This window comes from Aythya marila (genome assembly GCF_965140915.1).
Source record: "Aythya marila genome assembly, chromosome: 12".
Lineage (NCBI taxonomy): Eukaryota > Metazoa > Chordata > Aves > Anseriformes > Anatidae > Aythya > Aythya marila.
Window position 1 is genome coordinate 5,071,442 of NC_139053.1, and position 15,169 is coordinate 5,086,610.

The following is a 15,169-nucleotide window of genomic DNA, read 5'->3' on the forward strand; positions in this document are numbered from 1 at the left end:
TAACAACCTAACATCTGATCATTCATCATTCATAAGAGGCCTTTTTCACGCTTCTGGAAATACGATCTGTCCATAATTCTTGAACAGGAATTAATTTGCTAAGAGGTATATTTTAAACATTGTTTTTACCCTTTAGCTTATCTGAATAAAATGACATTAAGTCAATTGTTTGTACTCAGTCTTATTTCTTGCTGGGAGACTTCAACTGAAATTATGTTATACTTACAACCTTTAAAAGCATTCAAACTAATACTGCCATAGAAAACTCCTTTACTAGTCTTACAAGAGATGGATAGGGATGAGGAGGGAAGAGATAGGAGGATCTAATACGGCAGACATTATTACAAGCTTTCCAAGAGCACAGAGTTTATAATTACTCTACTTTTTTTCCAAGACTAAACTGGGGGAAGGTTTCCCTTCAACCTGCAGTTCAAGACAATCTCTGAAAACACCTAGACAGTGCTGCAAGGTAAATTCTTAATTTCTCACTGTGCCATGATTTGTAGGCAACTCAAGTATATTAAAGTAATAAAGTATTTTAAATATACTTTCTGTTACATGACGAGTACTGCAGAACTCAGCCTAGCTCCATTGCATGCAGTTCTCAAAAATATTTTCAGATATTTAGAAGCATAATCCCTGCTGCTACCTTTATCATCACGTTATCTCCTTTGCATTGTTACTCCCCTGTGTTGCCTGAAAGGGTTGCAGTATCCAATATCTTGCCAATAAATAGTCATGCTTAGTACTCACATCTGGAATTCTCTATGTGGGCAAGCAACAAAGCTAGCTTTAAGAATGGACAGACTTTTTTTTTTTTTTTTTAATATACGAACTGCTGACAGGGATAGGATCAACCTGATCAGCTTTTATTGAGACATTTTTCAATATTTCTCCATCGATTATATCTATAATGTTCATTTAGACTCTCACCACTTACCACACACAGAGCAGCAATTTATTTTGCACGAGCATAAGAATCCACACAACATACACAAAAATATCAAAATATCTCTAAGGGAATAATTAACATTTAAAAGGTTTCTAAATAATAAGATGTACAAATTTAAACAGTAAACAATCCTAAACACATACTGTAGGACTGCACAGATTTGGGGTGGGGTGTGTGGGGGGTTAATGTTCAAATGCTGTAGTGCACTCCACACACAAACAGTAATAAAAATCTATCACTTAATCATTTACATGTTGTGTAAAACAGCAGTCTCCTTTTAGTTAAGAGCTGCTTTATGTCGTTTTCATCGATACAAATGTTGCCCAAGTGATTGTGTGGGAGAATACAAGAACAGACTGTAATAAAATTAAAAATAACTTTCCAAGGAAATAGTATTTGGAAGGATTAATTACAGAAGTTCAAACAGGAGGCCATATGCTTTCCCCTGTCTTTACTGTTGAGCATACAGTACGCCTGTAATAAAACGGGGGGGGGGGGGGGGGGGGGGGGAACTGTGTGCTAGTCAAAGCAAATCAATTAAATTACTAGGTGACTATTCAAGATATTTTCATGATTTCATGTGCCTCGATATAGTTTATCTAGTCATTTAGCCTCCACATTAATATTTTAATCATCTGTGGAATAGATCTGTGGAATAAAAGTTAGCCCTTTGCTACTATTCACACATTGCAGGTATTTTTCAACTACTTAATAATGGAAGGAAGTTGGTAGTGTGGGTTTATTTCCTTCCAACTTTAATTTTTCTGCTCTGAATATCAAATATACTTTCAAGACAATAGAGGTTTTCAAAGATTGCAGCTGCAAACACTGTATAAGAACTTTCTTAAAAGTTTACAATATCATTTGTTTTTATGTTTTCCATTTAAGTAGTACAGAGTAAAAAAAGTCATTATGATATGACAAAACTTCACTAAAACCTTACATCACCATGCTGAAATAAGTATATATTCAATTGCATTTCTGACTTGACTTTCAAAAGGTTTCCTTTTAGAAAATGGAGGTTACTTTTCCATTTCCAGCAGAATATCTTGATGCCTTTCCTTAATTTGGAGGATTACAAAAAACAAAAACATTTTCACAAAACATAACACTGATCTTGTAAGCAGGAGAGGATTTTGCTGACATTTAGTTAATGTTGGAAGTGGAAAATCAGAGCAAAGGCATGATATGAATCAGATTTTAAACCCCAAATAAATTATGTGTAATGTGACCAAGCAGTCAAAATTCTTAACTATAGTTATTACTATCTTTTTATTCAATGAAATGGATAAGATTTTTATGTGATAAGTTCCCTATCTGTTGCCATCAGTACCTTAAAGAGTAGGTCAACAAATGAAAAACCATTTTAAAAACATAATGAAAGTAAATGACTTAAACTGACATTATTAGATATCGTAGTGTGCTGTATGCTCCCAGAATATAACATCACAAGAGGAAAGTGTTGATTCTCACCAATTGCTCTACATGAAAAATAATAACAAAAGCAACAAAAAATCTTACCTCTATACTGCCTTAAAATAATGGAGAAAAGTTCCATTAAAACACTAGAACCAATTCAGAAAAATGATTGAAATGCCCTATGCTCTGCAAGAATCAACAGATTATGGGAAAATAATTTCCTAAGTATTCTCAATCTGTTGCAGACAAAAATAAAAATAAAAATGAAACAGTTGGTCAATAGCATGTTTTTCAAGAGCATTTAAATAAAATCTTTGGGAAAAAAAAGCTGTAGAATTACTAATAATTATCAAATGACAGGAAGAAGTAACTTCAATTGCTTTTCTTGTTCTCTAACAATGTCTGAAATTCCATTTTATGAAATAATATCTTTATACACTGAAAGTTTTCTACAAATGTAAATCCATCACATCTAAAGTGAAAAATCCAGTAACAGTAAAGCTGGTTTCTATATTGTTTAAACATAATGCACTACTCAGTCTAAATCATAAGGGAATAAGGCACTTAAAATAGGGTGTCACATTTCGAGGTAATAAATAGCAGATTGATTCAACCTCCCAGTTGATCCTGCAGTTTACTTACATACAAGATGGAAAATAAAGTACTGAAGCCACTGTGATTTACTTCTCAGAAATGAGACACTCTATATTAGTGTAAATGAATGCAAAAGTCCAGCATTGACAATTTATTACATTCTTAGTCCAAGCTCTGATTAGATCAAATTGCAGGCTTTCTGAGCACACTGCATATACCTCACTTCAGTTTCCAGTAAACACTATCAGTGACATACACATGTACACACATGCATTATATAACACACACAAATATAATATTATATATATTAAAAACAAACAAACAAAACAACAACACCAAAAACTAAGTTTTTCCCGTATAACATTCTTTTCCAAAACTTGTCTGTCTCCTGTTTTTCCAATGGTGAGGGAAAGATGTTCTACCTCAACAGAAAATGTATCACTTAAGAGTATTTATATATGGGATGTTTCCTATCAAATACTATCTAAAATTTGGAATTTAGAGGAATTCTGAGCAATGATCAAACTCTAAGATCAGTACACATCTCTCTCCACTAGTGGTAGGATAAAAGGAATTGAGATATAAAATGACATTTAATACAAACATGATTCCTGAATTCTGTTTTGAGGTATTTTAGTCAACTGGTTCTGTTTCATCCACTTAATCCCAAACATTTTGGATCATTTCACATTGGAATTTTAATAGGTTTATCAAGCAAAGACTATTTAAATGGCCTTAAAATAGAAATTGAATTTAGAACTTCCTTTCTAAATAGTTTCACTGACATGCATTTAAATTTAGTTATTTTTTTAAAGACAATTATTAGATGTACAGTGTATTTTATATTTTAAATTAATTATCAAAAGAGCAAAATGATTCAAAGGGAAAAACATACTAAGGTACTATTACACTTATTTAATCTCTAAACTGTCACTTACAATAGTAATCCTCCTCCTCCCCCTTTTTAAATCTCAGAATAATATACTTTCCTGTGATCTTCCCCAAAATATTCATAGCAATACTGTAAGTAATACTTTCAGCAACCAAAAATATTTACCTCTAAAAGTTCTAGGACTTAAAGGAAACAGTAAATAATTCTACATCAGTTTGTAGCCCATTTATTATTGAAAAATTATGCTATTCAAGTGTTGCCAAAGAGTCTTGCTCTACTTATTCCAGAAGGCATACGGATATTCCATAGTATTTCTACAATAGCATAAACTTTGAGATGGATGTTCACTTAAAAAAAAAAAAAAAAAAAAAAAAGTGCAGGAGATTTGGAAGCAACAAGAGTTCTTATCATCTTGGTTGAGAAATGAGGAAAACTAAGTATGTGGGACGCGAATAGAAGTACAAAGGACGACTAATGTGTCTGCACACCTACAACTCAAGATTCAGCATCCTGGGCTTCAAGACTGCAGAAATTCAAGGCCTTCAGTTCAGACTTAGTTAAGGAAGTCTAAGGCTGTGTTTTAATATAAGATCATATTTACAAGTAAACTTCAGAGAGTCTACCAAAAATATTTCAGAATTCACATAGCAATGTGAAATCTCTCATTCAAATACCCCCAAAGGGTTTCACTTTTCACACCACAGGCATCCCTTCTCCCCAGTCACTTTCCCATTACTATTGCTTAGAGAACAATATTTCACTTTTCACCACCCACAGGATTAACAATATGCAGAGATTTTCCACTTCTTCATCTCTTCTTAATCTTGTACTGTCATTCATAGAACAGGATCTTAGCTTTTACTTTGATTTTAATCGTTTTAACTTTCCTGGATTCATTTAATTCTTAGCTTTTTAAACTATGCTTTTCACTGCATTATCTGACCTCCATGAGCCACTCATCTTCCTTTTCCACTAAAGTTATCTCCATGAGAGCCTCAACCTGATGAAAACTCACTAGCCTGAAAGCCATTCTCACACTTCTTTTCCAAATAAATGCCTTGTTGATATCCTGAGTTTACTTTCATTTGCTTTGCTATGTAGTTTATGTGACCAACCTGCCAGTGAAAAGGCATCACTGTTACACTTTTCCAGTATTTGATGTTTTCCCTAAAGCTTCACATACACAGATTGCCAGATTGTAATTTCATTCAAACATTATCAGTATTTTGCATAAGATGCTACACAATTCATAGAAGAAAAAAGCTATAGTCATTGCCAAGTCCAGACAGTTTCAAAGCATGTACAACTACATTCACATTTCACACTAAAAAACACCGATTTGCTGCAGTCTGATCAACCCATTGCAAAATTGCAAAAAATGTACTGGAAAAGTGCTGAGAAAAATGCTTGTGCAAGGAAAAAAAAATCAATCCGTCTTTAGCTACAGAACAAAGCAGGTATTGACATACGGGATATACATTTTAAGTGTTACATTTAGCATGGAATGGATTTTCAGAGCGAACCAAATCTGTATCACTCATTGTTTACCAGAAATTCATTGTTGCTATGCTAAATAGCAAAAAGGTTCCTGTCATTTCCAGCTACTTCTACACCACCACATTGTGCTCAGTTTTCAAACCAACTCTTCTTAATTCAGAAGATGCTTAAGAAAGTTTAGAATGACCTCTCTGGCAGAAAAGAAAAAGCATAATAAAGAAAGCCTCATTTGAAAAGAAACTTCAGGTGGTGTCCAGACTGCTTCTACCAAAAGCTCTCAATTAACCACCATGTTCTTTAGTGTACTCTTGGTGTAATTCTCTCAACCTCCAAAGCAAATATAACTCCTGGGAAGAAGTGGAACCAATGGTGTGACTGAATATATAAATAAAGCAAAGCATAATGGCAGCGGCAGCAGCACCATCTTAGATTGCCAGTGACTGAGTACAGGGTGTTTGAAGTAGAACACACCACCAATTTTCACCCATAGTTCCTGAAGCTTCCGTATTAATTGCAAATACTTCAAAACAGAAAAGATTGCTTTTCCCCGTACAATGGTTAGCATGCTTATAAGCCCATTTTACATGAAGCTCAGTAACATTAAGATAAAGAAAAAAGTTCTATTTGTGCATCAGCTCATACGTTAATCTAGAAGTCAGAAAACTTCCGTAGCAGCATAAGCACAAAGTATTAATAGGTCAAGAAAAAAGCAGACCTATTGAAGCTGATTTTCTTTAGTTTTCCTGAGCATTAAAAAGTATCTGGAGGTAGCAGAGGAAAGTATTTCATAAGAGTAATAATATACAGAACCGTATTCAGCTGAGGTAAAATAGAACAGGTTCCCAAGTGCTCTGTACATTAAGGGCAGTTTTTCTGTTTCAGTCTTAATAGAAGGGGCATTCTATAAGCTGCTTGTCTTTCAAATTCAACTTAATTATACATCCCATAATTAACTTTTGGTAAGCAACAGTCAAACTATCCTTTAATTGCATATAGATCACTACCAATTTTTAAATTCACATCATTTTCAACACTATGCTTTTTTTAAGGCCATATTATGGCCTACTAACTGAGGCATCTTTGCAGCATTCCTGTCACCTTTCCTTTGGTATGGATACAACTTATGTGCTACCCTAGAATATAAATAAAATGGAGGAAAAAATCTTTATGCTGAATGTTTTGATATTTAAGTTACTTATCTTTCTCCAGTGCATTCTAGTGATTAATGAATCCCAGTTTCACAGATATTTGCTACATCTTTAATTTCACACATATTCAGGATAGGTTCAGGTGTAAAAAGTAACATTTTTTCTTCCTTCTGTACTTCTAGTATTGCAAAAATACTAGTACAAAATATCTGTATCAATACCTGTAACAATATGCTGAAATGAAACACTTGCTGTACCACAGTATATGCCAATATTCAACAATTAAATTTCCTAATAGTTTTTTATTTTTTATGAATAATAAATTTATTTTTCATATTCATGATAATCATTTTTCCACAAAAATAGTTCCTCATCCTTAGCTTTCAGAGGAGTAAGCATAACAACAACAACAAAATAATAATAAAAAAATGGTATTTACTAGGAACTTGAGTGTATATATATATATATATATATATATAATATATACATATATATATATTTAATTAAGAAAAAACATTTGCTTTCAGAAGACTTATACTTCCTTGGTAAGTAAGCATGCATTTGCTTAAACAGCAAATTCCATTCCACAGACTTTTTAATATTGAAAACTACACTGCATCTACCTTATGAAGATGAAATGTTTGATATGTTTGTGGAATACAATACTGCCTGCCAACAAACAAACAAAATCTGAGAATAAAGGTCATGTCAATTGTTAAAAAAAAAAAAAAAAAAAAAAAAAAAAAAAAAAAAAAAAAAGCCAGAAAACAATACTATGGCAGAGGACCAGAATCAGCAATATTTTAATGTGGTTGTAGTTAAATATTTTTTACAACCTCCAGCTAATTTTTTGTAAAAGCTATGAAGTCCTTGTCTTCAAAACCCAAAGTAGCATTTTTTATTTTATTTTATTTTTTAATAATATTAAGGACCTTGAAGAAGGATTTGGGAGTAATTCAGTACTTTAATCTACTAAATATTTTAAAGGTTTGTCATCTCTGCTTTAATGTCTATCTTTTCACCAGGTGCATAATAGCTTTAGCACTGCACAAGAAGGATCTATACATATCTCTTATGTCATAAAACACTAATCAGTGTAAACTTCAAAGCTTTTACTTGAGAGTGTAAACTTCTAAGAAAGATTAGATAACTACTGAGCAGGTGCAATCCAGGAATAAAAATAGATGGAGGCATAATAAGGGAAGCCAGACAAAGCTGTTACTAAAAACAAATTCCATCCTTAAAGAAGTATGACCACAGCAAAAAAAAAAAAAAAAAAAAAAAAAATAAGATACAATTAACACACCTGTAAATATAGTCAAGCATCTTTTAAATATTTCTTCAAAATTTTGAGTTCATCATCCAAAAGCAAGTACATTATTAGGATTTTGATAGATTTCATAAATTTTGATATTCTCTTCTTGCAGTTGTGTTCAACACATTCTATAAAGAATAGACCATAAACGTAACCATATTCACGTTAAAGGACATCACAATATTTATAGAAAATTTGACTATTTTCTTTGAACCATTACACTTCTATATAAATCATTCAACATTTGAATTCTAGTTCTGTAATGTTCATTAAAGCCAAAAATTTCATAACGTCTTCAAACACATTCAAGTAATAGTCTCATATTGAAGCATTCACAGATGTCCCAATGAATTTAAAACATTTAATGGGATTACATTCACACCTAGAAAATTCAAGCAAGTCCTGTCCACTTCTACCTTTCCATTTTGAATTGTCTCTAAACACAAATAGAGACAGGTATAAGTTGCATACATGTGGAAACTTCAGTGTTTACATCTCACAACACTGCATTTCATACACATCCAAACCGAAGAATAGAAAAACTTATCTTTCATCCTATAGTTTTAAGACAAAACGTTTGATTGTTATCATACATTATGAAAGTAGCAAAGTGTCATTAAAGTAGTATCTTAGTATGCAAAAATAAAAGCATGACCCCACTGCCAGCAATCTCACCAACATCCCTAGAAGCAGTCTGCATTAGAAGAAGGTTGTTTACAAATGGTAAGTAATGTAACTTTTTAAAGTGTGCATCTTAATATTTTTCTGTTTTCCTGAAATACCACAACCCCGTCCATTGTATATAAGCACATAATTTTCCCTTTTGTATTTTTCCCTCTTCCTCCACAACCTCAAAAACTTTTTCTCAATCAATCAGTTAGGCCAGTTACACTGGCTGCTTTGTCACCTACCAAATTCTGACATACAAAATTTTGGATCTTTAAGAACATTTAATTTTAATTTAATTCTGTTCTAACTGAAACCAGGACACAGTGTCCCTCTTTCTTTCAGAATAAATAGCCTATTTTCCTGAGCAATGGAGTTGTTGTGTCCTCATTACTCCCATTAACCTGTGAATTTAAATTGACAATCATAAAAAGTGCAGGAAGCAGCTGTGGTCAGAAGCAAAGTTCGTTATCTTTTGTTTTAGAAAGAACACAGACTTTAGAAAGATACTGGCTTCCCCACAGTTTTTATGTAAGCTACTGAACAAAACATTTAATTATGGGCAAAATATGTTTATTTGCAGAGGGCACAGCACAAGCATCTTCTATTCTGAAATTCCATTAAAACTTTAGAACAGTGTCCTGCCTCTCAGAAACGAGTATCAGAGGGAGTTATTTACTGCATAAAAGACAGATTTTAGAAAACCATGGGCTGTGCAAAGAAAGCCACTAGAACTGTAATATTACCATCACATCCAGGATAATAACTACCTGGTAGTTATTATCTACCTGGTAGTTAATATCTACCTATTAACAGGTAGATATTATCCCAGTAGATAGACAGTAATATTACACTTCTTCAGGTACTATTAATAAATAAAACACGTGTATTAATATAGACACTTCTGTTAATAACTATTAATAAATAAAACACATATTCAGGTACTATTTTCAATATCCCATACCTAAAAAACTGCCTAGTGCAATGTTCTCAGACAGCAATGGGCTCTGAGTAAAGCTGCACTTGAGTCAGACAGCAATGGGGGATCCTACAACAAAAAAGAACCTCATGTAAAATCCTGGACATGCTCCAACTGACTGGAGAATTTATAGTGGTTAGTAGACAGTAATACCTTGCTCAAGTAGCTCTTCTCCTGGTGCATATAAACTAATTTAATACATTCACATCAACAACTTACATGCAACATCCTTATCACACCACTGCTACTCCATCTTTTCTATTGGAGTAGTGACACATTTTCACTCCTGGAGAGTTCTTGGCATTAAACTGGAGAGAACCCAAACTAAAATAAAATGAAAGTACCTGATCTTGTTGTTAAAAAAAAAAAAAAAAAAAGACAGGAAAACACAAACCACAACCACCCTAAAATACACATGCAGCAATTCAGTAGGAATGACAGAAATGTTCTGTATTTTGCTCCTGTAACATTATCCCCATCTATGCCTATTCAATCCATTTACAGCATAACATTTGTGAACAGACCGTTTTATTTCTGAAGTCATCTAATCATATTTTATCTTTCTAATGTTTAAATAAAATGGAAAATAAGCTGGAAAGGTATCCACTCAAACATTTTTCAAAAGAAGCTGTCTTCATAGTTTGGCCCAGAATTCTAGTGGTTTTTTGTTTGTCTGTTTGTTTGAGATTTTATTTTTATTCTTATTAGGACATGGAAACAAGGTTACATCTTTATGCATTCAACACTTGCTATGTAACAGCAATCTATTTTACATCTGACTTCCAGTATAAATTGAGAATCAAGTATTTATTATTCCCATAAGACACCATACCTAAAAATAGTTTTTCATCTTGCTCATTTTAAAATTGCACATAGACGTTAAAATATTTTTTGCTTTCAAGTTGAACTTCTACAGTAATTTTTACACATAAACTCAGTTCACTTGTAAGTGAATTCTCAGTATCAAGCACGCAAGTACAAACTGCAAGGTGTATCTATATGAACACCAGTCCACAAACTTCACATACAGAATATTTCTAAAAAGGAAAGCAAAGAAACAAGAAATTCTCCAACATGCGGTCCTTCAGAAATAGCCTTTCTTGGAGCCCCTCTCTGAGGGCTGAGGCAGCCATGGCAGAGGCCTGCTTCCACCAAGGGTTGCGAGAGTTGCTGCCTAGTCTCTCAGCAGCTGCCAAGAGCAGCTACACAGAAAGAAAAGGGAAAACCCTGAGAAAGCACCTGTCATTTCAAACAGGTTCCAGTCACCAATCAGTATGAGGGAAGGTATCAGAAAAGATGACAAATGGGTAAGGGGAAGATAACTGTTCCCAGTACCAGCCATCTCCCCAGTTCAAGTGAGATGATGATGTAGGATCACATAAATGCATTTGAGAGGGGAATGAGTATTTGTTTTCCTGATTTTGGACAAAGAAACCTGCAAAATTACAACAGAGTTGCTTACATTTAGAAATGTTATTTACCCCAAATTATACCAACATACTTTTTTTTTTTTTTTTTTTTTTTTTTTTTCCTCCAGTTATATATGTCTAGCAACAAGAAATAAAAAAGGGAATTACTTTTAGACACCTTGATACTTTTCTTCCCTGGTGGCCAGCAGTGCCACCAGGTGCCAACAGAAAGAGAAATTCCCACTCTTGCAAGGAAAACAGAACCCACCTAAAGCACCATGTAAAGCAACAAGCACTATGTGAATCAAGTAAATTAGGACACAACACGAAAGACAACCTGGCACTGATCTGGCAACCTATGCATGTAAATTGCAAGAGTGGAAAACGCTCATTTCTGCATTAAAATAATAAATGATATAATTATCATTTAAAGTCTCTCTCAAGGAGTAAGCCATTTCCATGCTGTTTATACACCTGTCACTTGATGATGCTGTCATCAACTGTCAGATGATGATGCTGAAGAGCTACTGCTACTGGGCTACTGCTATTGAGTAGCCAAAACCAGCTAGCTTTCATTTATTTTGAGTTGTGGAAAAAAAGGAAAATAATGAGCTCGGGATGATTAAGGCATTTACAATGAAACCTAATGTGTCTGTATATGGCCTAAGAATCTTACCTGATATGGCTAACATAACATACAAATCATCTACTAATTTTAGCACAGAGTTCTTTCTTTTCATTGTTAGATGTCATTTCCTTCTTTATACCAAATGCTTATTAAAAACTACTTCCGAGAATATTAAATATATCACTTATTCCAATTTAGCACTTAAAAAAAAATGAAGTATAAAGCCTTCTTTAATATACTTTGTACAAAATACATGGATATTGCTCATTTTGTGGAACAGGTATATAAAAGGGAATCAAATAGAACTCAACAATACACAAAGTGATGCATGAGCCTATTAATTTGTGAGATGTCAATAAAAATAGTATAGCAAGATAGTTTGTAGTCTAGCTCTCACATTCCATATTGAACAACTAATTTAACTAGGTAAGACAAACCACTTAGTTGCTAGATGAGTGCTATAATGAGAACATCTGTATTAACTATAGATATTTTTATTAAAGCAGGGTGTGTTTACATACATAAATCAGAAAATAATCAAAAATAGAAAGCAGTTGAAGACTCCTTTTATATGAAACCTGCTTGTTTTAAGCAACGATATACCTGCAAATAACACATTTATTATTATTATTATTAAAGCAACATATATAGAGGAGCCCTGAACAATGAATCATAAGCCCCACGTAAGCTGAGACTATTCTGGCATACCTAGTTATTCAAAATCTTTGTTCAACAGATAATCAGAAGCTAGGTTAGATAAAGAGTTCTAATGCAAAGACATCAAGCATCAGTACAAACCTCAGTGTGGTTTCAACCTCACCAGGAAAAAAAAGCTTATAATTATCATAGCAGACACCTGTACACAAACTATGTGTACACAAACTATTTACTATGATTATCTGTTACTTAGGTTTTGTTTGATTTAAGTAAGATTAAAACTGTTTTAACTGTTCCAGATGATGGGTAAGTGGAAAATGAAACCTAAGAAAAGAGAAACTACTGGACTTCTCATTATGCACAATCCGATATGGGTAAAATGAGTGGCTTTTATGAAGGAGAGCTGATGCATGGGATTTCAGGCTGAGATCCACATCACTCTGTTCTTTCTCCCAGGAACTTAGCACATCCATTCCTTTTCCTAGACAGGGCCTCACACTGGGCCCAATCCAGACAGCAGGAAAACAGAATCACTTCATTCAGTGATTCATAAACCTAAATGAAGCATTTTCTACACGAACATACTACCAATGAAAATGCAATACAAAGCTTATATCCTTATCTCCAGTTATTTTGGCTGAGTGGAGTTTAGGCCTTTGTGCACTTCTAGTTCAGTTCTCTGTTATCACTTAACTCTTCTGTGAATCTAGTCGTAAGTTATCGAAAATCCTATCTTTTTAAGGAATTGAATCTAAGGAGAAAAAAAAAAAAAGTCTCTAAGTTGGATATCTGATTTTCCTGTGCAGTATTGCAGTATTGCTTTCTGAATCAACACAGCCATCCTGCTGAACACAGACTTTCACAAGGAACAATCAATAGGAAACACTAAAAGGTATCTTAAACACAGTGCCTTCCCCAGATTCCATCAAACTGGTATTCATAGTTCTGAAACATTTCTGATCAAGAACTTTATTCTAGAAACATGGCTTTAGAAACAAAAACAAACAAACAAAAAGTAAGACCATGGTAGGAATTTTGGAATAGAACTTTAAACAGCATGTAGGACATTCTGCTGGAATTTATATGTTCACCTGTATAATTTCTAATTTTCCTTTCCCTGAAGAAATAAATAAATAAATATATGTATGTATATATGGGGGGAGGGGAGGGAGTAGGAATTATTTCAGCTTTCTCTAAACTTCCGAACATCCATGTTTTTTTCTGATCCAGTTTTAGTCACTTTAAAAAAAAATCAATCCTTTGCATTGGTGCTTTTATGTATAAGGAGAATAATACTTAAAAAGGAAGCAGAAGCCGTAAGTGCTGATTTACCTTTCTCCCTGCTTCAACTCCAGGACATTGTAATAGATCCAAAACCTAAAGATAGGGTAATGCTTTTAAGTATCCTGTCTATGGGTATAGAAGAGCATCATGTGCTGATTTAACAGAACTAAAACACAGCAGCTCACACAGAGAGGATCCACATGTAGTCATTAGGGATCATTTCTGTGGACAGCACAGCTAACTCTTTCCTGAGCACGTCTGTAGGTCATCATTTTGTTTTTACCTTTCTACTTTTCACACATTAGATACCGAAATTCTCTTTAACAAAGTTATTGCAAGTTGCCTGCGAAAGAGCTTGCCCTGCTTATGCGCTGACCAGGTCACGCAAAGCAGGGGAAGGTGAGTAGCCATGTTAAAGTGCTTTCTCTCCCCTAAATCCCTCAGGGAAAGGTCCTTACCACTGTGCCAGTGAATTTCTATAGCTGCCTCCATCATAAATACTCTGATTAAAATGTAAATTCAACCAGCCTATCAGCTTCCCATTAAGAGGACTCTTTAAAAACACCATTAATCAGCTGAGAGATATGTAGTGAAATACCACTTATCAATTCTAACTGCTTATGACAGTTAACAAAGCTTTATATTTGCCCCAAACATGTGCTGATCTATCAATTATGCCAGGGTTCACTCTCACGCTAATTGTACATTTTCTTCTCTAATGCATTTTTGCTGTTATCTCATAGGCTAATGAAAGCCAGGAAATCAATACATATAAATTATACATGCAAAGAAGGACTGCTGTGAACATAAAGTTTCTAATTAATTGCACTTGATTAATTTATATCCTTTAATTATCTTGCTAAGCCACAAACAACATAAATATCCTTGCAATCTGGTTATTGCTATGTCAGTCATAAAAAAAAGCAGACACAGTAAATCTATGAAATCTAGCAAACTCCATTGCCAAAAAACATGGTATGGCACAGCACATAAATATAACGGGGCTTACTCAAGACACCTATGAATAATTTTAGTGTGACAAATTACCACTAAATATGTTGTATAGTTATTTGACTAGGGTTATAATGATGTTATAACTTTACATGTAGCATACGGGGTAAGCAAAATGGAGGCTTGCCATGCAGGATTATGGATGCTGTTACTTGTATTTATAAAACAGTTTTGCAACAAAAATGTAAGTGATATTGATATCTGATTGGGTAGGGTCAGCGAGCAAATTATCAATATTCTAAATTAGAGTATTAATGTTTTTCTGCACTTAAGATCTCACAGCAATTTGTTTGAAGAGTTATCTGAAAAACAGAAATGCACACAATCAGGACATAATAATGATATACCCAGCTCTAAGCAGAGTTAAATAAGAGCTACCATACTGTCTTTTATAAGAGACAATGGCCAAATGTAGAATTCTTCCATTATGTGAATAGCTGTAACTTGGTACATACTTTTTTTTTTTCCTTTTCAAAACGCATGTACTTTGATAAACCAACCATATGTCACTGTTCTGAAATCTAATCCTATCAATCCGCCAGGCTTGCTCTTTGTCCTACACAACAGCATATTACTGAATATCTGTATCTACAACTTTCATAAATGTGTAAAAAGAAACTGTATCTGTCTACAGAGAGACTCAGACAGAGACCATCTGTCAGCGACTAAAGCTATTCTTTAAAAAAGAAAACATTCATCTGGGATTTGCCCTTTACAG